At 52.3% G+C, this 19,965-nt stretch overlaps 43 non-coding genes across 43 annotated transcripts; 35 read left to right on the top strand and 8 right to left on the bottom strand.

The window, feature by feature from the left end:
* Positions 1 to 208: 208 nt before the first annotated feature.
* Trnae-uuc lies at positions 209 to 280 on the top strand. Its single transcript has one exon. It is a non-coding gene; the product is annotated as a tRNA-Glu (tRNA).
* Positions 281 to 576: 296 nt separating this feature from the next.
* Positions 577 to 649, top strand: Trnak-uuu. Its single transcript has one exon. It is a non-coding gene; the product is annotated as a tRNA-Lys (tRNA).
* Positions 650 to 788: 139 nt separating this feature from the next.
* Positions 789 to 870, top strand: Trnas-aga. The gene has a single exon. It is a non-coding gene; the product is annotated as a tRNA-Ser (tRNA).
* Positions 871 to 1,144: 274 nt separating this feature from the next.
* On the bottom strand, positions 1,145 to 1,216 carry Trnag-ucc. The gene has a single exon. It is a non-coding gene; the product is annotated as a tRNA-Gly (tRNA).
* Positions 1,217 to 2,197: 981 nt separating this feature from the next.
* Positions 2,198 to 2,270, top strand: Trnam-cau. The gene has a single exon. It is a non-coding gene; the product is annotated as a tRNA-Met (tRNA).
* A 297-nt stretch (positions 2,271 to 2,567) lies between these two features.
* Trnae-uuc lies at positions 2,568 to 2,639 on the top strand. The gene has a single exon. It is a non-coding gene; the product is annotated as a tRNA-Glu (tRNA).
* A 296-nt stretch (positions 2,640 to 2,935) lies between these two features.
* Trnak-uuu lies at positions 2,936 to 3,008 on the top strand. Its single transcript has one exon. It is a non-coding gene; the product is annotated as a tRNA-Lys (tRNA).
* A 139-nt stretch (positions 3,009 to 3,147) lies between these two features.
* Trnas-aga lies at positions 3,148 to 3,229 on the top strand. The gene has a single exon. It is a non-coding gene; the product is annotated as a tRNA-Ser (tRNA).
* A 274-nt stretch (positions 3,230 to 3,503) lies between these two features.
* On the bottom strand, positions 3,504 to 3,575 carry Trnag-ucc. Its single transcript has one exon. It is a non-coding gene; the product is annotated as a tRNA-Gly (tRNA).
* Positions 3,576 to 4,556: 981 nt separating this feature from the next.
* Trnam-cau lies at positions 4,557 to 4,629 on the top strand. Its single transcript has one exon. It is a non-coding gene; the product is annotated as a tRNA-Met (tRNA).
* Positions 4,630 to 4,926: 297 nt separating this feature from the next.
* On the top strand, positions 4,927 to 4,998 carry Trnae-uuc. Its single transcript has one exon. It is a non-coding gene; the product is annotated as a tRNA-Glu (tRNA).
* Positions 4,999 to 5,294: 296 nt separating this feature from the next.
* Trnak-uuu lies at positions 5,295 to 5,367 on the top strand. The gene has a single exon. It is a non-coding gene; the product is annotated as a tRNA-Lys (tRNA).
* A 139-nt stretch (positions 5,368 to 5,506) lies between these two features.
* Trnas-aga lies at positions 5,507 to 5,588 on the top strand. Its single transcript has one exon. It is a non-coding gene; the product is annotated as a tRNA-Ser (tRNA).
* Positions 5,589 to 5,862: 274 nt separating this feature from the next.
* On the bottom strand, positions 5,863 to 5,934 carry Trnag-ucc. Its single transcript has one exon. It is a non-coding gene; the product is annotated as a tRNA-Gly (tRNA).
* A 981-nt stretch (positions 5,935 to 6,915) lies between these two features.
* Positions 6,916 to 6,988, top strand: Trnam-cau. Its single transcript has one exon. It is a non-coding gene; the product is annotated as a tRNA-Met (tRNA).
* Positions 6,989 to 7,285: 297 nt separating this feature from the next.
* Positions 7,286 to 7,357, top strand: Trnae-uuc. Its single transcript has one exon. It is a non-coding gene; the product is annotated as a tRNA-Glu (tRNA).
* Positions 7,358 to 7,653: 296 nt separating this feature from the next.
* Trnak-uuu lies at positions 7,654 to 7,726 on the top strand. Its single transcript has one exon. It is a non-coding gene; the product is annotated as a tRNA-Lys (tRNA).
* Positions 7,727 to 7,865: 139 nt separating this feature from the next.
* Trnas-aga lies at positions 7,866 to 7,947 on the top strand. Its single transcript has one exon. It is a non-coding gene; the product is annotated as a tRNA-Ser (tRNA).
* A 274-nt stretch (positions 7,948 to 8,221) lies between these two features.
* Positions 8,222 to 8,293, bottom strand: Trnag-ucc. Its single transcript has one exon. It is a non-coding gene; the product is annotated as a tRNA-Gly (tRNA).
* A 981-nt stretch (positions 8,294 to 9,274) lies between these two features.
* On the top strand, positions 9,275 to 9,347 carry Trnam-cau. Its single transcript has one exon. It is a non-coding gene; the product is annotated as a tRNA-Met (tRNA).
* A 297-nt stretch (positions 9,348 to 9,644) lies between these two features.
* On the top strand, positions 9,645 to 9,716 carry Trnae-uuc. Its single transcript has one exon. It is a non-coding gene; the product is annotated as a tRNA-Glu (tRNA).
* Positions 9,717 to 10,012: 296 nt separating this feature from the next.
* Trnak-uuu lies at positions 10,013 to 10,085 on the top strand. The gene has a single exon. It is a non-coding gene; the product is annotated as a tRNA-Lys (tRNA).
* Positions 10,086 to 10,224: 139 nt separating this feature from the next.
* Trnas-aga lies at positions 10,225 to 10,306 on the top strand. Its single transcript has one exon. It is a non-coding gene; the product is annotated as a tRNA-Ser (tRNA).
* Positions 10,307 to 10,580: 274 nt separating this feature from the next.
* Positions 10,581 to 10,652, bottom strand: Trnag-ucc. Its single transcript has one exon. It is a non-coding gene; the product is annotated as a tRNA-Gly (tRNA).
* Positions 10,653 to 11,634: 982 nt separating this feature from the next.
* Trnam-cau lies at positions 11,635 to 11,707 on the top strand. The gene has a single exon. It is a non-coding gene; the product is annotated as a tRNA-Met (tRNA).
* Positions 11,708 to 12,004: 297 nt separating this feature from the next.
* Trnae-uuc lies at positions 12,005 to 12,076 on the top strand. The gene has a single exon. It is a non-coding gene; the product is annotated as a tRNA-Glu (tRNA).
* A 296-nt stretch (positions 12,077 to 12,372) lies between these two features.
* Trnak-uuu lies at positions 12,373 to 12,445 on the top strand. The gene has a single exon. It is a non-coding gene; the product is annotated as a tRNA-Lys (tRNA).
* Positions 12,446 to 12,584: 139 nt separating this feature from the next.
* Trnas-aga lies at positions 12,585 to 12,666 on the top strand. The gene has a single exon. It is a non-coding gene; the product is annotated as a tRNA-Ser (tRNA).
* A 274-nt stretch (positions 12,667 to 12,940) lies between these two features.
* Positions 12,941 to 13,012, bottom strand: Trnag-ucc. Its single transcript has one exon. It is a non-coding gene; the product is annotated as a tRNA-Gly (tRNA).
* Positions 13,013 to 13,993: 981 nt separating this feature from the next.
* On the top strand, positions 13,994 to 14,066 carry Trnam-cau. Its single transcript has one exon. It is a non-coding gene; the product is annotated as a tRNA-Met (tRNA).
* A 297-nt stretch (positions 14,067 to 14,363) lies between these two features.
* On the top strand, positions 14,364 to 14,435 carry Trnae-uuc. Its single transcript has one exon. It is a non-coding gene; the product is annotated as a tRNA-Glu (tRNA).
* Positions 14,436 to 14,731: 296 nt separating this feature from the next.
* On the top strand, positions 14,732 to 14,804 carry Trnak-uuu. The gene has a single exon. It is a non-coding gene; the product is annotated as a tRNA-Lys (tRNA).
* A 139-nt stretch (positions 14,805 to 14,943) lies between these two features.
* Positions 14,944 to 15,025, top strand: Trnas-aga. The gene has a single exon. It is a non-coding gene; the product is annotated as a tRNA-Ser (tRNA).
* A 274-nt stretch (positions 15,026 to 15,299) lies between these two features.
* Positions 15,300 to 15,371, bottom strand: Trnag-ucc. Its single transcript has one exon. It is a non-coding gene; the product is annotated as a tRNA-Gly (tRNA).
* Positions 15,372 to 16,352: 981 nt separating this feature from the next.
* On the top strand, positions 16,353 to 16,425 carry Trnam-cau. Its single transcript has one exon. It is a non-coding gene; the product is annotated as a tRNA-Met (tRNA).
* Positions 16,426 to 16,722: 297 nt separating this feature from the next.
* On the top strand, positions 16,723 to 16,794 carry Trnae-uuc. Its single transcript has one exon. It is a non-coding gene; the product is annotated as a tRNA-Glu (tRNA).
* A 296-nt stretch (positions 16,795 to 17,090) lies between these two features.
* On the top strand, positions 17,091 to 17,163 carry Trnak-uuu. Its single transcript has one exon. It is a non-coding gene; the product is annotated as a tRNA-Lys (tRNA).
* Positions 17,164 to 17,302: 139 nt separating this feature from the next.
* Positions 17,303 to 17,384, top strand: Trnas-aga. The gene has a single exon. It is a non-coding gene; the product is annotated as a tRNA-Ser (tRNA).
* Positions 17,385 to 17,658: 274 nt separating this feature from the next.
* Positions 17,659 to 17,730, bottom strand: Trnag-ucc. The gene has a single exon. It is a non-coding gene; the product is annotated as a tRNA-Gly (tRNA).
* Positions 17,731 to 18,711: 981 nt separating this feature from the next.
* Trnam-cau lies at positions 18,712 to 18,784 on the top strand. Its single transcript has one exon. It is a non-coding gene; the product is annotated as a tRNA-Met (tRNA).
* A 297-nt stretch (positions 18,785 to 19,081) lies between these two features.
* Trnae-uuc lies at positions 19,082 to 19,153 on the top strand. Its single transcript has one exon. It is a non-coding gene; the product is annotated as a tRNA-Glu (tRNA).
* A 296-nt stretch (positions 19,154 to 19,449) lies between these two features.
* Positions 19,450 to 19,522, top strand: Trnak-uuu. Its single transcript has one exon. It is a non-coding gene; the product is annotated as a tRNA-Lys (tRNA).
* Positions 19,523 to 19,661: 139 nt separating this feature from the next.
* Positions 19,662 to 19,743, top strand: Trnas-aga. The gene has a single exon. It is a non-coding gene; the product is annotated as a tRNA-Ser (tRNA).
* Positions 19,744 to 19,965: the final 222 nt, after the last annotated feature.

The raw sequence follows: 19,965 nt of genomic DNA, 5'->3' as shown, positions 1-19,965 counted from the left end.
TCAATATGTTTATTTCCAATTATGACAACGTACAACTTTGATCTTTCTCTTCCCTTGTTAGGAGTAAAATAATGAATAGTCAATTTCGAGCTGTGCGCCATGCCAGTCTGTAGGCGCAAATATGCTCGCAAACGGAGAACTGCACTGAGTCCAGATTCAGCACGAAATACGAGAGGAGACGGAGAAAACCTCACGCTTATCGACCAAATCCGGTGTGGTCTAGTGGCTAGGATACCTGGCTTTCACCCAGGAGGCCCGGGTTCGATTCCCGGTACCGGAACGGAAGTTTTTGCGCACTCAACGCTCCATGTTTTGGCCTTCGAACTGTCGTTTGTCGCCCACCTTCCGAAGCTTCGACCGAACGTAATCGGGGAAAACAGGCACATGATGCAATTACTGTCGGCACCGGAATAAAGGGAAAAGAGGCACTGGTCCGCTGTTGGGCTGCTACCAGCGTCAGTGGGAAGTCGGTGAAGTCGCCAGTTGCGCCAGAAGCCAGAAATTACCGTAGTACGCCTACACACGCGTTCCAGTTATTTACATTGCTTGCAGCCGCTCCATCCACAACGAGCGTGAGCCCGGATAGCTCAGTCGGTAGAGCATTAGGCTTTTAACCTAAGGGTCCAGGGTTCAAGTCCCTGTCCGGGCGAAGATTTTAACGTTTCCGTAATGGCTCGTCTCGTAGCGACGGTAGCCCTGCCGTAATCAGTGCACGGAGTTCGTTTCCTGTCAACATTCTGCGCAGACCGGTTGGGTTTTTCACGATTCCAGGGAAACTTCCGTTACGAGCAGTCGTGGCCGAGTGGTTAAGGCGTCTGACTAGAAATCAGATTCCCTCTGGGAGCGTAGGTTCGAGTCCTACCGACTGCGTCGGTTTTTTCTTTTTTTGTTTAAGAACAACGAGCAGAAAATTTCGCAGATTGCCTGTCGTTTTGGTACCTCTCCACACCTGGCCTCTCACAGCCGTTTATAGTGCCTGTCCTTTTGATAAGGGCGAATTCCAAGCGTCAGCTTTCGCGTCAGCCGAGCAAAGTCGGGACAAGTCGGGACATACTACAGGATGGCCTGCGTGGAGCTACGACGAAAAAAACCTTCATTTAACAGCACGCGGCTCACATACTCATACGAAAAAACTAGCGCCACTTGCGGTGGCCGGGAATCGAACCCGGATCAACTGCTTGGAAGGCAACTATGCTCACCATTACACCACCACCGCACAGCCGCTGCTCGCAACGCCCCGCTGTGTCGGCCTCCTGCCCGCCAGCAGCGGCCCACGGTGATAGTAGCTGCAGGCGCCTTACGAGGTAGGAGGGTGCATCCACACGCATTCGGGTAGCGCCTCCACGCACGCTGCGTCTTTGGACAAGACTAGTCGCCGCGGCCGCAAGGTTACTCACACGATAGAGATGAGCATTCGTTTTAAGGCAGTGTAGTGGAGCACTCCGCGTGTGTAGCACTTTTTTCGGTTGTATCCGACGTCGCTGGGTGGCAATCCCACCTTCCCCTGCAGAAAAGTGCTCGGGAAGCACGGGCAGCTTGTCGAGCATCGGTGGTTCAATGGCATGTGCCTCAGTAGTGCAGTAGGCAGCGCGTAAGTCTCATAATCTTAAGGCTTGCCGGCACGATAGCTCAGCGTGTTCGGTCTGAGAGTTATCTGCCCTCTGTAATAAAAGACCGAGTCAACGATGAACTTGAACGGGCGCCATCGGACGTCCGCCCCTAACAAATGCAACGAAAGAAATGGGAACAAAAAAAAAAAAAAAATTGGTGAATGCTCGCTTAGCATGCGGACGGCTCGGGTTCGATTCCCGGCCTATGCATCGTTCTGCTGTTCTCGCTATAATGCTGCCGCGCCGATTCCTCGCCTGAGCTGCGTCAGCCTCAGGAATGTATAGCTGGATTCGCTGTGAGAAGAACCATACACGCAGCACGCAATAGACCGTACTTGAACGGTCGCGTGCTATTTCTGAACTCTGACGTCGGCCTGGCCCAACAGGCCGCTGTGTTCAGGTGCCGCTAGGGCGATGTACTGTAAACTCGGGCAGTGCTGCGTTCCGTTGAAAAAGCTGCGGCAGCAGTTTAATCTAGCAAGTAGGGAAAGCACGTGTAGCAACACAACACATTCTTGAGAAAGTGCAAACTGTCTATCTCTAATATGAGAGACTTACCAAGTTTCCTGTAACGTTACTTGCAACGTGCCTCGGTAGCGCAGTAGGTAGCGCGTAAGTCTCATAATCTTAAGGTCGTGAGTTCGATCCTCACCCGGGGCATTTAATTTGCTGTACATCATGGCTGAATTAACGGCGTTGCTGTTGCTAGGGAACGAACTTAATTGTCGTTCGTTATCCACGCCTCAGCGTCAATATGTTTATTTCCAATTATGACAACGTACAACTTTGATCTTTCTCTTCCCTTGTTAGGAGTAAAATAATGAATAGTCAATTTCGAGCTGTGCGCCATGCCAGTCTGTAGGCGCAAATATGCTCGCAAACGGAGAACTGCACTGAGTCCAGATTCAGCACGAAATACGAGAGGAGACGGAGAAAACCTCACGCTTATCGACCAAATCCGGTGTGGTCTAGTGGCTAGGATACCTGGCTTTCACCCAGGAGGCCCGGGTTCGATTCCCGGTACCGGAACGGAAGTTTTTGCGCACTCAACGCTCCATGTTTTGGCCTTCGAACTGTCGTTTGTCGCCCACCTTCCGAAGCTTCGACCGAACGTAATCGGGGAAAACAGGCACATGATGCAATTACTGTCGGCACCGGAATAAAGGGAGAAGAGGCACTGGTCCGCTGTTGGGCTGCTACCAGCGTCAGTGGGAAGTCGGTGAAGTCGCCAGTTGCGCCAGAAGCCAGAAATTACCGTAGTACGCCTACACACGCGTTCCAGTTATTTACATTGCTTGCAGCCGCTCCATCCACAACGAGCGTGAGCCCGGATAGCTCAGTCGGTAGAGCATTAGGCTTTTAACCTAAGGGTCCAGGGTTCAAGTCCCTGTCCGGGCGAAGATTTTAACGTTTCCGTAATGGCTCGTCTCGTAGCGACGGTAGCCCTGCCGTAATCAGTGCACGGAGTTCGTTTCCTGTCAACATTCTGCGCAGACCGGTTGGGTTTTTCACGATTCCAGGGAAACTTCCGTTACGAGCAGTCGTGGCCGAGTGGTTAAGGCGTCTGACTAGAAATCAGATTCCCTCTGGGAGCGTAGGTTCGAGTCCTACCGACTGCGTCGGTTTTTTCTTTTTTTGTTTAAGAACAACGAGCAGAAAATTTCGCAGATTGCCTGTCGTTTTGGTACCTCTCCACACCTGGCCTCTCACAGCCGTTTATAGTGCCTGTCCTTTTGATAAGGGCGAATTCCAAGCGTCAGCTTTCGCGTCAGCCGAGCAAAGTCGGGACAAGTCGGGACATACTACAGGATGGCCTGCGTGGAGCTACGACGAAAAAAACCTTCATTTAACAGCACGCGGCTCACATACTCATACGAAAAAACTAGCGCCACTTGCGGTGGCCGGGAATCGAACCCGGATCAACTGCTTGGAAGGCAACTATGCTCACCATTACACCACCACCGCACAGCCGCTGCTCGCAACGCCCCGCTGTGTCGGCCTCCTGCCCGCCAGCAGCGGCCCACGGTGATAGTAGCTGCAGGCGCCTTACGAGGTAGGAGGGTGCATCCACACGCATTCGGGTAGCGCCTCCACGCACGCTGCGTCTTTGGACAAGACTAGTCGCCGCGGCCGCAAGGTTACTCACACGATAGAGATGAGCATTCGTTTTAAGGCAGTGTAGTGGAGCACTCCGCGTGTGTAGCACTTTTTTCGGTTGTATCCGACGTCGCTGGGTGGCAATCCCACCTTCCCCTGCAGAAAAGTGCTCGGGAAGCACGGGCAGCTTGTCGAGCATCGGTGGTTCAATGGCATGTGCCTCAGTAGTGCAGTAGGCAGCGCGTAAGTCTCATAATCTTAAGGCTTGCCGGCACGATAGCTCAGCGTGTTCGGTCTGAGAGTTATCTGCCCTCTGTAATAAAAGACCGAGTCAACGATGAACTTGAACGGGCGCCATCGGACGTCCGCCCCTAACAAATGCAACGAAAGAAATGGGAACAAAAAAAAAAAAAAAATTGGTGAATGCTCGCTTAGCATGCGGACGGCTCGGGTTCGATTCCCGGCCTATGCATCGTTCTGCTGTTCTCGCTATAATGCTGCCGCGCCGATTCCTCGCCTGAGCTGCGTCAGCCTCAGGAATGTATAGCTGGATTCGCTGTGAGAAGAACCATACACGCAGCACGCAATAGACCGTACTTGAACGGTCGCGTGCTATTTCTGAACTCTGACGTCGGCCTGGCCCAACAGGCCGCTGTGTTCAGGTGCCGCTAGGGCGATGTACTGTAAACTCGGGCAGTGCTGCGTTCCGTTGAAAAAGCTGCGGCAGCAGTTTAATCTAGCAAGTAGGGAAAGCACGTGTAGCAACACAACACATTCTTGAGAAAGTGCAAACTGTCTATCTCTAATATGAGAGACTTACCAAGTTTCCTGTAACGTTACTTGCAACGTGCCTCGGTAGCGCAGTAGGTAGCGCGTAAGTCTCATAATCTTAAGGTCGTGAGTTCGATCCTCACCCGGGGCATTTAATTTGCTGTACATCATGGCTGAATTAACGGCGTTGCTGTTGCTAGGGAACGAACTTAATTGTCGTTCGTTATCCACGCCTCAGCGTCAATATGTTTATTTCCAATTATGACAACGTACAACTTTGATCTTTCTCTTCCCTTGTTAGGAGTAAAATAATGAATAGTCAATTTCGAGCTGTGCGCCATGCCAGTCTGTAGGCGCAAATATGCTCGCAAACGGAGAACTGCACTGAGTCCAGATTCAGCACGAAATACGAGAGGAGACGGAGAAAACCTCACGCTTATCGACCAAATCCGGTGTGGTCTAGTGGCTAGGATACCTGGCTTTCACCCAGGAGGCCCGGGTTCGATTCCCGGTACCGGAACGGAAGTTTTTGCGCACTCAACGCTCCATGTTTTGGCCTTCGAACTGTCGTTTGTCGCCCACCTTCCGAAGCTTCGACCGAACGTAATCGGGGAAAACAGGCACATGATGCAATTACTGTCGGCACCGGAATAAAGGGAAAAGAGGCACTGGTCCGCTGTTGGGCTGCTACCAGCGTCAGTGGGAAGTCGGTGAAGTCGCCAGTTGCGCCAGAAGCCAGAAATTACCGTAGTACGCCTACACACGCGTTCCAGTTATTTACATTGCTTGCAGCCGCTCCATCCACAACGAGCGTGAGCCCGGATAGCTCAGTCGGTAGAGCATTAGGCTTTTAACCTAAGGGTCCAGGGTTCAAGTCCCTGTCCGGGCGAAGATTTTAACGTTTCCGTAATGGCTCGTCTCGTAGCGACGGTAGCCCTGCCGTAATCAGTGCACGGAGTTCGTTTCCTGTCAACATTCTGCGCAGACCGGTTGGGTTTTTCACGATTCCAGGGAAACTTCCGTTACGAGCAGTCGTGGCCGAGTGGTTAAGGCGTCTGACTAGAAATCAGATTCCCTCTGGGAGCGTAGGTTCGAGTCCTACCGACTGCGTCGGTTTTTTCTTTTTTTGTTTAAGAACAACGAGCAGAAAATTTCGCAGATTGCCTGTCGTTTTGGTACCTCTCCACACCTGGCCTCTCACAGCCGTTTATAGTGCCTGTCCTTTTGATAAGGGCGAATTCCAAGCGTCAGCTTTCGCGTCAGCCGAGCAAAGTCGGGACAAGTCGGGACATACTACAGGATGGCCTGCGTGGAGCTACGACGAAAAAAACCTTCATTTAACAGCACGCGGCTCACATACTCATACGAAAAAACTAGCGCCACTTGCGGTGGCCGGGAATCGAACCCGGATCAACTGCTTGGAAGGCAACTATGCTCACCATTACACCACCACCGCACAGCCGCTGCTCGCAACGCCCCGCTGTGTCGGCCTCCTGCCCGCCAGCAGCGGCCCACGGTGATAGTAGCTGCAGGCGCCTTACGAGGTAGGAGGGTGCATCCACACGCATTCGGGTAGCGCCTCCACGCACGCTGCGTCTTTGGACAAGACTAGTCGCCGCGGCCGCAAGGTTACTCACACGATAGAGATGAGCATTCGTTTTAAGGCAGTGTAGTGGAGCACTCCGCGTGTGTAGCACTTTTTTCGGTTGTATCCGACGTCGCTGGGTGGCAATCCCACCTTCCCCTGCAGAAAAGTGCTCGGGAAGCACGGGCAGCTTGTCGAGCATCGGTGGTTCAATGGCATGTGCCTCAGTAGTGCAGTAGGCAGCGCGTAAGTCTCATAATCTTAAGGCTTGCCGGCACGATAGCTCAGCGTGTTCGGTCTGAGAGTTATCTGCCCTCTGTAATAAAAGACCGAGTCAACGATGAACTTGAACGGGCGCCATCGGACGTCCGCCCCTAACAAATGCAACGAAAGAAATGGGAACAAAAAAAAAAAAAAAATTGGTGAATGCTCGCTTAGCATGCGGACGGCTCGGGTTCGATTCCCGGCCTATGCATCGTTCTGCTGTTCTCGCTATAATGCTGCCGCGCCGATTCCTCGCCTGAGCTGCGTCAGCCTCAGGAATGTATAGCTGGATTCGCTGTGAGAAGAACCATACACGCAGCACGCAATAGACCGTACTTGAACGGTCGCGTGCTATTTCTGAACTCTGACGTCGGCCTGGCCCAACAGGCCGCTGTGTTCAGGTGCCGCTAGGGCGATGTACTGTAAACTCGGGCAGTGCTGCGTTCCGTTGAAAAAGCTGCGGCAGCAGTTTAATCTAGCAAGTAGGGAAAGCACGTGTAGCAACACAACACATTCTTGAGAAAGTGCAAACTGTCTATCTCTAATATGAGAGACTTACCAAGTTTCCTGTAACGTTACTTGCAACGTGCCTCGGTAGCGCAGTAGGTAGCGCGTAAGTCTCATAATCTTAAGGTCGTGAGTTCGATCCTCACCCGGGGCATTTAATTTGCTGTACATCATGGCTGAATTAACGGCGTTGCTGTTGCTAGGGAACGAACTTAATTGTCGTTCGTTATCCACGCCTCAGCGTCAATATGTTTATTTCCAATTATGACAACGTACAACTTTGATCTTTCTCTTCCCTTGTTAGGAGTAAAATAATGAATAGTCAATTTCGAGCTGTGCGCCATGCCAGTCTGTAGGCGCAAATATGCTCGCAAACGGAGAACTGCACTGAGTCCAGATTCAGCACGAAATACGAGAGGAGACGGAGAAAACCTCACGCTTATCGACCAAATCCGGTGTGGTCTAGTGACTAGGATACCTGGCTTTCACCCAGGAGGCCCGGGTTCGATTCCCGGTACCGGAACGGAAGTTTTTGCGCACTCAACGCTCCATGTTTTGGCCTTCGAACTGTCGTTTGTCGCCCACCTTCCGAAGCTTCGACCGAACGTAATCGGGGAAAACAGGCACATGATGCAATTACTGTCGGCACCGGAATAAAGGGAGAAGAGGCACTGGTCCGCTGTTGGGCTGCTACCAGCGTCAGTGGGAAGTCGGTGAAGTCGCCAGTTGCGCCAGAAGCCAGAAATTACCGTAGTACGCCTACACACGCGTTCCAGTTATTTACATTGCTTGCAGCCGCTCCATCCACAACGAGCGTGAGCCCGGATAGCTCAGTCGGTAGAGCATTAGGCTTTTAACCTAAGGGTCCAGGGTTCAAGTCCCTGTCCGGGCGAAGATTTTAACGTTTCCGTAATGGCTCGTCTCGTAGCGACGGTAGCCCTGCCGTAATCAGTGCACGGAGTTCGTTTCCTGTCAACATTCTGCGCAGACCGGTTGGGTTTTTCACGATTCCAGGGAAACTTCCGTTACGAGCAGTCGTGGCCGAGTGGTTAAGGCGTCTGACTAGAAATCAGATTCCCTCTGGGAGCGTAGGTTCGAGTCCTACCGACTGCGTCGGTTTTTTCTTTTTTTGTTTAAGAACAACGAGCAGAAAATTTCGCAGATTGCCTGTCGTTTTGGTACCTCTCCACACCTGGCCTCTCACAGCCGTTTATAGTGCCTGTCCTTTTGATAAGGGCGAATTCCAAGCGTCAGCTTTCGCGTCAGCCGAGCAAAGTCGGGACAAGTCGGGACATACTACAGGATGGCCTGCGTGGAGCTACGACGAAAAAAACCTTCATTTAACAGCACGCGGCTCACATACTCATACGAAAAAACTAGCGCCACTTGCGGTGGCCGGGAATCGAACCCGGATCAACTGCTTGGAAGGCAACTATGCTCACCATTACACCACCACCGCACAGCCGCTGCTCGCAACGCCCCGCTGTGTCGGCCTCCTGCCCGCCAGCAGCGGCCCACGGTGATAGTAGCTGCAGGCGCCTTACGAGGTAGGAGGGTGCATCCACACGCATTCGGGTAGCGCCTCCACGCACGCTGCGTCTTTGGACAAGACTAGTCGCCGCGGCCGCAAGGTTACTCACACGATAGAGATGAGCATTCGTTTTAAGGCAGTGTAGTGGAGCACTCCGCGTGTGTAGCACTTTTTTCGGTTGTATCCGACGTCGCTGGGTGGCAATCCCACCTTCCCCTGCAGAAAAGTGCTCGGGAAGCACGGGCAGCTTGTCGAGCATCGGTGGTTCAATGGCATGTGCCTCAGTAGTGCAGTAGGCAGCGCGTAAGTCTCATAATCTTAAGGCTTGCCGGCACGATAGCTCAGCGTGTTCGGTCTGAGAGTTATCTGCCCTCTGTAATAAAAGACCGAGTCAACGATGAACTTGAACGGGCGCCATCGGACGTCCGCCCCTAACAAATGCAACGAAAGAAATGGGAACAAAAAAAAAAAAAAAATTGGTGAATGCTCGCTTAGCATGCGGACGGCTCGGGTTCGATTCCCGGCCTATGCATCGTTCTGCTGTTCTCGCTATAATGCTGCCGCGCCGATTCCTCGCCTGAGCTGCGTCAGCCTCAGGAATGTATAGCTGGATTCGCTGTGAGAAGAACCATACACGCAGCACGCAATAGACCGTACTTGAACGGTCGCGTGCTATTTCTGAACTCTGACGTCGGCCTGGCCCAACAGGCCGCTGTGTTCAGGTGCCGCTAGGGCGATGTACTGTAAACTCGGGCAGTGCTGCGTTCCGTTGAAAAAGCTGCGGCAGCAGTTTAATCTAGCAAGTAGGGAAAGCACGTGTAGCAACACAACACATTCTTGAGAAAGTGCAAACTGTCTATCTCTAATATGAGAGACTTACCAAGTTTCCTGTAACGTTACTTGCAACGTGCCTCGGTAGCGCAGTAGGTAGCGCGTAAGTCTCATAATCTTAAGGTCGTGAGTTCGATCCTCACCCGGGGCATTTAATTTGCTGTACATCATGGCTGAATTAACGGCGTTGCTGTTGCTAGGGAACGAACTTAATTGTCGTTCGTTATCCACGCCTCAGCGTCAATATGTTTATTTCCAATTATGACAACGTACAACTTTGATCTTTCTCTTCCCTTGTTAGGAGTAAAATAATGAATAGTCAATTTCGAGCTGTGCGCCATGCCAGTCTGTAGGCGCAAATATGCTCGCAAACGGAGAACTGCACTGAGTCCAGATTCAGCACGAAATACGAGAGGAGACGGAGAAAACCTCACGCTTATCGACCAAATCCGGTGTGGTCTAGTGGCTAGGATACCTGGCTTTCACCCAGGAGGCCCGGGTTCGATTCCCGGTACCGGAACGGAAGTTTTTGCGCACTCAACGCTCCATGTTTTGGCCTTCGAACTGTCGTTTGTCGCCCACCTTCCGAAGCTTCGACCGAACGTAATCGGGGAAAACAGGCACATGATGCAGTTACTGTCGGCACCGGAATAAAGGGAGAAGAGGCACTGGTCCGCTGTTGGGCTGCTACCAGCGTCAGTGGGAAGTCGGTGAAGTCGCCAGTTGCGCCAGAAGCCAGAAATTACCGTAGTACGCCTACACACGCGTTCCAGTTATTTACATTGCTTGCAGCCGCTCCATCCACAACGAGCGTGAGCCCGGATAGCTCAGTCGGTAGAGCATTAGGCTTTTAACCTAAGGGTCCAGGGTTCAAGTCCCTGTCCGGGCGAAGATTTTAACGTTTCCGTAATGGCTCGTCTCGTAGCGACGGTAGCCCTGCCGTAATCAGTGCACGGAGTTCGTTTCCTGTCAACATTCTGCGCAGACCGGTTGGGTTTTTCACGATTCCAGGGAAACTTCCGTTACGAGCAGTCGTGGCCGAGTGGTTAAGGCGTCTGACTAGAAATCAGATTCCCTCTGGGAGCGTAGGTTCGAGTCCTACCGACTGCGTCGGTTTTTTCTTTTTTTGTTTAAGAACAACGAGCAGAAAATTTCGCAGATTGCCTGTCGTTTTGGTACCTCTCCACACCTGGCCTCTCACAGCCGTTTATAGTGCCTGTCCTTTTGATAAGGGCGAATTCCAAGCGTCAGCTTTCGCGTCAGCCGAGCAAAGTCGGGACAAGTCGGGACATACTACAGGATGGCCTGCGTGGAGCTACGACGAAAAAAACCTTCATTTAACAGCACGCGGCTCACATACTCATACGAAAAAACTAGCGCCACTTGCGGTGGCCGGGAATCGAACCCGGATCAACTGCTTGGAAGGCAACTATGCTCACCATTACACCACCACCGCACAGCCGCTGCTCGCAACGCCCCGCTGTGTCGGCCTCCTGCCCGCCAGCAGCGGCCCACGGTGATAGTAGCTGCAGGCGCCTTACGAGGTAGGAGGGTGCATCCACACGCATTCGGGTAGCGCCTCCACGCACGCTGCGTCTTTGGACAAGACTAGTCGCCGCGGCCGCAAGGTTACTCACACGATAGAGATGAGCATTCGTTTTAAGGCAGTGTAGTGGAGCACTCCGCGTGTGTAGCACTTTTTTCGGTTGTATCCGACGTCGCTGGGTGGCAATCCCACCTTCCCCTGCAGAAAAGTGCTCGGGAAGCACGGGCAGCTTGTCGAGCATCGGTGGTTCAATGGCATGTGCCTCAGTAGTGCAGTAGGCAGCGCGTAAGTCTCATAATCTTAAGGCTTGCCGGCACGATAGCTCAGCGTGTTCGGTCTGAGAGTTATCTGCCCTCTGTAATAAAAGACCGAGTCAACGATGAACTTGAACGGGCGCCATCGGACGTCCGCCCCTAACAAATGCAACGAAAGAAATGGGAACAAAAAAAAAAAAAAAAATTGGTGAATGCTCGCTTAGCATGCGGACGGCTCGGGTTCGATTCCCGGCCTATGCATCGTTCTGCTGTTCTCGCTATAATGCTGCCGCGCCGATTCCTCGCCTGAGCTGCGTCAGCCTCAGGAATGTATAGCTGGATTCGCTGTGAGAAGAACCATACACGCAGCACGCAATAGACCGTACTTGAACGGTCGCGTGCTATTTCTGAACTCTGACGTCGGCCTGGCCCAACAGGCCGCTGTGTTCAGGTGCCGCTAGGGCGATGTACTGTAAACTCGGGCAGTGCTGCGTTCCGTTGAAAAAGCTGCGGCAGCAGTTTAATCTAGCAAGTAGGGAAAGCACGTGTAGCAACACAACACATTCTTGAGAAAGTGCAAACTGTCTATCTCTAATATGAGAGACTTACCAAGTTTCCTGTAACGTTACTTGCAACGTGCCTCGGTAGCGCAGTAGGTAGCGCGTAAGTCTCATAATCTTAAGGTCGTGAGTTCGATCCTCACCCGGGGCATTTAATTTGCTGTACATCATGGCTGAATTAACGGCGTTGCTGTTGCTAGGGAACGAACTTAATTGTCGTTCGTTATCCACGCCTCAGCGTCAATATGTTTATTTCCAATTATGACAACGTACAACTTTGATCTTTCTCTTCCCTTGTTAGGAGTAAAATAATGAATAGTCAATTTCGAGCTGTGCGCCATGCCAGTCTGTAGGCGCAAATATGCTCGCAAACGGAGAACTGCACTGAGTCCAGATTCAGCACGAAATACGAGAGGAGACGGAGAAAACCTCACGCTTGTCGACCAAATCCGGTGTGGTCTAGTGGCTAGGATACCTGGCTTTCACCCAGGAGGCCCGGGTTCGATTCCCGGTACCGGAACGGAAGTTTTTGCGCACTCAACGCTCCATGTTTTGGCCTTCGAACTGTCGTTTGTCGCCCACCTTCCGAAGCTTCGACCGAACGTAATCGGGGAAAACAGGCACATGATGCAGTTACTGTCGGCACCGGAATAAAGGGAGAAGAGGCACTGGTCCGCTGTTGGGCTGCTACCAGCGTCAGTGGGAAGTCGGTGAAGTCGCCAGTTGCGCCAGAAGCCAGAAATTACCGTAGTACGCCTACACACGCGTTCCAGTTATTTACATTGCTTGCAGCCGCTCCATCCACAACGAGCGTGAGCCCGGATAGCTCAGTCGGTAGAGCATTAGGCTTTTAACCTAAGGGTCCAGGGTTCAAGTCCCTGTCCGGGCGAAGATTTTAACGTTTCCGTAATGGCTCGTCTCGTAGCGACGGTAGCCCTGCCGTAATCAGTGCACGGAGTTCGTTTCCTGTCAACATTCTGCGCAGACCGGTTGGGTTTTTCACGATTCCAGGGAAACTTCCGTTACGAGCAGTCGTGGCCGAGTGGTTAAGGCGTCTGACTAGAAATCAGATTCCCTCTGGGAGCGTAGGTTCGAGTCCTACCGACTGCGTCGGTTTTTTCTTTTTTTGTTTAAGAACAACGAGCAGAAAATTTCGCAGATTGCCTGTCGTTTTGGTACCTCTCCACACCTGGCCTCTCACAGCCGTTTATAGTGCCTGTCCTTTTGATAAGGGCGAATTCCAAGCGTCAGCTTTCGCGTCAGCCGAGCAAAGTCGGGACAAGTCGGGACATACTACAGGATGGCCTGCGTGGAGCTACGACGAAAAAAACCTTCATTTAACAGCACGCGGCTCACATACTCATACGAAAAAACTAGCGCCACTTGCGGTGGCCGGGAATCGAACCCGGATCAACTGCTTGGAAGGCAACTATGCTCACCATTACACCACCACCGCACAGCCGCTGCTCGCAACGCCCCGCTGTGTCGGCCTCCTGCCCGCCAGCAGCGGCCCACGGTGATAGTAGCTGCAGGCGCCTTACGAGGTAGGGGGGTGCATCCACACGCATTCGGGTAGCGCCTCCACGCACGCTGCGTCTTTGGACAAGACTAGTCGCCGCGGCCGCAAGGTTACTCACACGATAGAGATGAGCATTCGTTTTAAGGCAGTGTAGTGGAGCACTCCGCGTGTGTAGCACTTTTTTCGGTTGTATCCGACGTCGCTGGGTGGCAATCCCACCTTCCCCTGCAGAAAAGTGCTCGGGAAGCACGGGCAGCTTGTCGAGCATCGGTGGTTCAATGGCATGTGCCTCAGTAGTGCAGTAGGCAGCGCGTAAGTCTCATAATCTTAAGGCTTGCCGGCACGATAGCTCAGCGTGTTCGGTCTGAGAGTTATCTGCCCTCTGTAATAAAAGACCGAGTCAACGATGAACTTGAACGGGCGCCATCGGACGTCCGCCCCTAACAAATGCAACGAAAGAAATGGGAACAAAAAAAAAAAAAAAATTGGTGAATGCTCGCTTAGCATGCGGACGGCTCGGGTTCGATTCCCGGCCTATGCATCGTTCTGCTGTTCTCGCTATAATGCTGCCGCGCCGATTCCTCGCCTGAGCTGCGTCAGCCTCAGGAATGTATAGCTGGATTCGCTGTGAGAAGAACCATACACGCAGCACGCAATAGACCGTACTTGAACGGTCGCGTGCTATTTCTGAACTCTGACGTCGGCCTGGCCCAACAGGCCGCTGTGTTCAGGTGCCGCTAGGGCGATGTACTGTAAACTCGGGCAGTGCTGCGTTCCGTTGAAAAAGCTGCGGCAGCAGTTTAATCTAGCAAGTAGGGAAAGCACGTGTAGCAACACAACACATTCTTGAGAAAGTGCAAACTGTCTATCTCTAATATGAGAGACTTACCAAGTTTCCTGTAACGTTACTTGCAACGTGCCTCGGTAGCGCAGTAGGTAGCGCGTAAGTCTCATAATCTTAAGGTCGTGAGTTCGATCCTCACCCGGGGCATTTAATTTGCTGTACATCATGGCTGAATTAACGGCGTTGCTGTTGCTAGGGAACGAACTTAATTGTCGTTCGTTATCCACGCCTCAGCGTCAATATGTTTATTTCCAATTATGACAACGTACAACTTTGATCTTTCTCTTCCCTTGTTAGGAGTAAAATAATGAATAGTCAATTTCGAGCTGTGCGCCATGCCAGTCTGTAGGCGCAAATATGCTCGCAAACGGAGAACTGCACTGAGTCCAGATTCAGCACGAAATACGAGAGGAGACGGAGAAAACCTCACGCTTATCGACCAAATCCGGTGTGGTCTAGTGGCTAGGATACCTGGCTTTCACCCAGGAGGCCCGGGTTCGATTCCCGGTACCGGAACGGAAGTTTTTGCGCACTCAACGCTCCATGTTTTGGCCTTCGAACTGTCGTTTGTCGCCCACCTTCCGAAGCTTCGACCGAACGTAATCGGGGAAAACAGGCACATGATGCAATTACTGTCGGCACCGGAATAAAGGGAGAAGAGGCACTGGTCCGCTGTTGGGCTGCTACCAGCGTCAGTGGGAAGTCGGTGAAGTCGCCAGTTGCGCCAGAAGCCAGAAATTACCGTAGTACGCCTACACACGCGTTCCAGTTATTTACATTGCTTGCAGCCGCTCCATCCACAACGAGCGTGAGCCCGGATAGCTCAGTCGGTAGAGCATTAGGCTTTTAACCTAAGGGTCCAGGGTTCAAGTCCCTGTCCGGGCGAAGATTTTAACGTTTCCGTAATGGCTCGTCTCGTAGCGACGGTAGCCCTGCCGTAATCAGTGCACGGAGTTCGTTTCCTGTCAACATTCTGCGCAGACCGGTTGGGTTTTTCACGATTCCAGGGAAACTTCCGTTACGAGCAGTCGTGGCCGAGTGGTTAAGGCGTCTGACTAGAAATCAGATTCCCTCTGGGAGCGTAGGTTCGAGTCCTACCGACTGCGTCGGTTTTTTCTTTTTTTGTTTAAGAACAACGAGCAGAAAATTTCGCAGATTGCCTGTCGTTTTGGTACCTCTCCACACCTGGCCTCTCACAGCCGTTTATAGTGCCTGTCCTTTTGATAAGGGCGAATTCCAAGCGTCAGCTTTCGCGTCAGCCGAGCAAAGTCGGGACAAGTCGGGACATACTACAGGATGGCCTGCGTGGAGCTACGACGAAAAAAACCTTCATTTAACAGCACGCGGCTCACATACTCATACGAAAAAACTAGCGCCACTTGCGGTGGCCGGGAATCGAACCCGGATCAACTGCTTGGAAGGCAACTATGCTCACCATTACACCACCACCGCACAGCCGCTGCTCGCAACGCCCCGCTGTGTCGGCCTCCTGCCCGCCAGCAGCGGCCCACGGTGATAGTAGCTGCAGGCGCCTTACGAGGTAGGGGGGTGCATCCACACGCATTCGGGTAGCGCCTCCACGCACGCTGCGTCTTTGGACAAGACTAGTCGCCGCGGCCGCAAGGTTACTCACACGATAGAGATGAGCATTCGTTTTAAGGCAGTGTAGTGGAGCACTCCGCGTGTGTAGCACTTTTTTCGGTTGTATCCGACGTCGCTGGGTGGCAATCCCACCTTCCCCTGCAGAAAAGTGCTCGGGAAGCACGGGCAGCTTGTCGAGCATCGGTGGTTCAATGGCATGTGCCTCAGTAGTGCAGTAGGCAGCGCGTAAGTCTCATAATCTTAAGGCTTGCCGGCACGATAGCTCAGCGTGTTCGGTCTGAGAGTTATCTGCCCTCTGTAATAAAAGACCGAGTCAACGATGAACTTGAACGGGCGCCATCGGACGTCCGCCCCTAACAAATGCAACGAAAGAAATGGGAACAAAAAAAAAAAAAAAATTGGTGAATGCTCGCTTAGCATGCGGACGGCTCGGGTTCGATTCCCGGCCTATGCATCGTTCTGCTGTTCTCGCTATAATGCTGCCGCGCCGATTCCTCGCCTGAGCTGCGTCAGCCTCAGGAATGTATAGCTGGATTCGCTGTGAGAAGAACCATACACGCAGCACGCAATAGACCGTACTTGAACGGTCGCGTGCTATTTCTGAACTCTGACGTCGGCCTGGCCCAACAGGCCGCTGTGTTCAGGTGCCGCTAGGGCGATGTACTGTAAACTCGGGCAGTGCTGCGTTCCGTTGAAAAAGCTGCGGCAGCAGTTTAATCTAGCAAGTAGGGAAAGCACGTGTAGCAACACAACACATTCTTGAGAAAGTGCAAACTGTCTATCTCTAATATGAGAGACTTACCAAGTTTCCTGTAACGTTACTTGCAACGTGCCTCGGTAGCGCAGTAGGTAGCGCGTAAGTCTCATAATCTTAAGGTCGTGAGTTCGATCCTCACCCGGGGCATTTAATTTGCTGTACATCATGGCTGAATTAACGGCGTTGCTGTTGCTAGGGAACGAACTTAATTGTCGTTCGTTATCCACGCCTCAGCGTCAATATGTTTATTTCCAATTATGACAACGTACAACTTTGATCTTTCTCTTCCCTTGTTAGGAGTAAAATAATGAATAGTCAATTTCGAGCTGTGCGCCATGCCAGTCTGTAGGCGCAAATATGCTCGCAAACGGAGAACTGCACTGAGTCCAGATTCAGCACGAAATACGAGAGGAGACGGAGAAAACCTCACGCTTATCGACCAAATCCGGTGTGGTCTAGTGGCTAGGATACCTGGCTTTCACCCAGGAGGCCCGGGTTCGATTCCCGGTACCGGAACGGAAGTTTTTGCGCACTCAACGCTCCATGTTTTGGCCTTCGAACTGTCGTTTGTCGCCCACCTTCCGAAGCTTCGACCGAACGTAATCGGGGAAAACAGGCACATGATGCAATTACTGTCGGCACCGGAATAAAGGGAGAAGAGGCACTGGTCCGCTGTTGGGCTGCTACCAGCGTCAGTGGGAAGTCGGTGAAGTCGCCAGTTGCGCCAGAAGCCAGAAATTACCGTAGTACGCCTACACACGCGTTCCAGTTATTTACATTGCTTGCAGCCGCTCCATCCACAACGAGCGTGAGCCCGGATAGCTCAGTCGGTAGAGCATTAGGCTTTTAACCTAAGGGTCCAGGGTTCAAGTCCCTGTCCGGGCGAAGATTTTAACGTTTCCGTAATGGCTCGTCTCGTAGCGACGGTAGCCCTGCCGTAATCAGTGCACGGAGTTCGTTTCCTGTCAACATTCTGCGCAGACCGGTTGGGTTTTTCACGATTCCAGGGAAACTTCCGTTACGAGCAGTCGTGGCCGAGTGGTTAAGGCGTCTGACTAGAAATCAGATTCCCTCTGGGAGCGTAGGTTCGAGTCCTACCGACTGCGTCGGTTTTTTCTTTTTTTGTTTAAGAACAACGAGCAGAAAATTTCGCAGATTGCCTGTCGTTTTGGTACCTCTCCACACCTGGCCTCTCACAGCCGTTTATAGTGCCTGTCCTTTTGATAAGGGCGAATTCCAAGCGTCAGCTTTCGCGTCAGCCGAGCAAAGTCGGGACAAGTCGGGACATACTACAGGATGGCCTGCGTGGAGCTACGACGAAAAAAACCTTCATTTAACAGCACGCGGCTCACATACTCATACGAAAAAACTAGCGCCACTTGCGGTGGCCGGGAATCGAACCCGGATCAACTGCTTGGAAGGCAACTATGCTCACCATTACACCACCACCGCACAGCCGCTGCTCGCAACGCCCCGCTGTGTCGGCCTCCTGCCCGCCAGCAGCGGCCCACGGTGATAGTAGCTGCAGGCGCCTTATGAGGTAGGAGGGTGCATCCACACGCATTCGGGTAGCGCCTCCACGCACGCTGCGTCTTTGGACAAGACTAGTCGCCGCGGCCGCAAGGTTACTCACACGATAGAGATGAGCATTCGTTTTAAGGCAGTGTAGTGGAGCACTCCGCGTGTGTAGCACTTTTTTCGGTTGTATCCGACGTCGCTGGGTGGCAATCCCACCTTCCCCTGCAGAAAAGTGCTCGGGAAGCACGGGCAGCTTGTCGAGCATCGGTGGTTCAATGGCATGTGCCTCAGTAGTGCAGTAGGCAGCGCGTAAGTCTCATAATCTTAAGGCTTGCCGGCACGATAGCTCAGCGTGTTCGGTCTGAGAGTTATCTGCCCTCTGTAATAAAAGACCGAGTCAACGATGAACTTGAACGGGCGCCATCGGACGTCCGCCCCTAACAAATGCAACGAAAGAAATGGGAACAAAAAAAAAAAAAAAATTGGTGAATGCTCGCTTAGCATGCGGACGGCTCGGGTTCGATTCCCGGCCTATGCATCGTTCTGCTGTTCTCGCTATAATGCTGCCGCGCCGATTCCTCGCCTGAGCTGCGTCAGCCTCAGGAATGTATAGCTGGATTCGCTGTGAGAAGAACCATACACGCAGCACGCAATAGACCGTACTTGAACGGTCGCGTGCTATTTCTGAACTCTGACGTCGGCCTGGCCCAACAGGCCGCTGTGTTCAGGTGCCGCTAGGGCGATGTACTGTAAACTCGGGCAGTGCTGCGTTCCGTTGAAAAAGCTGCGGCAGCAGTTTAATCTAGCAAGTAGGGAAAGCACGTGTAGCAACACAACACATTCTTGAGAAAGTGCAAACTGTCTATCTCTAATATGAGAGACTTACCAAGTTTCCTGTAACGTTACTTGCAACGTGCCTCGGTAGCGCAGTAGGTAGCGCGTAAGTCTCATAATCTTAAGGTCGTGAGTTCGATCCTCACCCGGGGCATTTAATTTGCTGTACATCATGGCTGAATTAACGGCGTTGCTGTTGCTAGGGAACGAACTTAATTGTCGTTCGTTATCCACGCCTCAGCGTCAATATGTTTATTTCCAATTATGACAACGTACAACTTTGATCTTTCTCTTCCCTTGTTAGGAGTAAAATAATGAATAGTCAATTTCGAGCTGTGCGCCATGCCAGTCTGTAGGCGCAAATATGCTCGCAAACGGAGAACTGCACTGAGTCCAGATTCAGCACGAAATACGAGAGGAGACGGAGAAAACCTCACGCTTGTCGACCAAATCCGGTGTGGTCTAGTGGCTAGGATACCTGGCTTTCACCCAGGAGGCCCGGGTTCGATTCCCGGTACCGGAACGGAAGTTTTTGCGCACTCAACGCTCCATGTTTTGGCCTTCGAACTGTCGTTTGTCGCCCACCTTCCGAAGCTTCGACCGAACGTAATCGGGGAAAACAGGCACATGATGCAGTTACTGTCGGCACCGGAATAAAGGGAGAAGAGGCACTGGTCCGCTGTTGGGCTGCTACCAGCGTCAGTGGGAAGTCGGTGAAGTCGCCAGTTGCGCCAGAAGCCAGAAATTACCGTAGTACGCCTACACACGCGTTCCAGTTATTTACATTGCTTGCAGCCGCTCCATCCACAACGAGCGTGAGCCCGGATAGCTCAGTCGGTAGAGCATTAGGCTTTTAACCTAAGGGTCCAGGGTTCAAGTCCCTGTCCGGGCGAAGATTTTAACGTTTCCGTAATGGCTCGTCTCGTAGCGACGGTAGCCCTGCCGTAATCAGTGCACGGAGTTCGTTTCCTGTCAACATTCTGCGCAGACCGGTTGGGTTTTTCACGATTCCAGGGAAACTTCCGTTACGAGCAGTCGTGGCCGAGTGGTTAAGGCGTCTGACTAGAAATCAGATTCCCTCTGGGAGCGTAGGTTCGAGTCCTACCGACTGCGTCGGTTTTTTCTTTTTTTGTTTAAGAACAACGAGCAGAAAATTTCGCAGATTGCCTGTCGTTTTGGTACCTCTCCACACCTGGCCTCTCACAGCCGTTTATAGTGCCTGTCCTTTTGATAAGGGCGAATTCCAAGCGTCAGCTTTCGCGTCAGCCGAGCAAAGTCGGGACAAGTCGGGACATACTACAGGATGGCCTGCGTGGAGCTACGACGAAAAAAACC

Source organism: Schistocerca americana, chromosome 3 (assembly GCF_021461395.2).
Source record: "Schistocerca americana isolate TAMUIC-IGC-003095 chromosome 3, iqSchAmer2.1, whole genome shotgun sequence".
Classification (NCBI taxonomy): Eukaryota; Metazoa; Arthropoda; class Insecta; order Orthoptera; family Acrididae; genus Schistocerca; species Schistocerca americana.
Note: the sequence above shows the minus strand (reverse complement) of the source record. Positions and strands in the feature narration are given on the sequence as shown.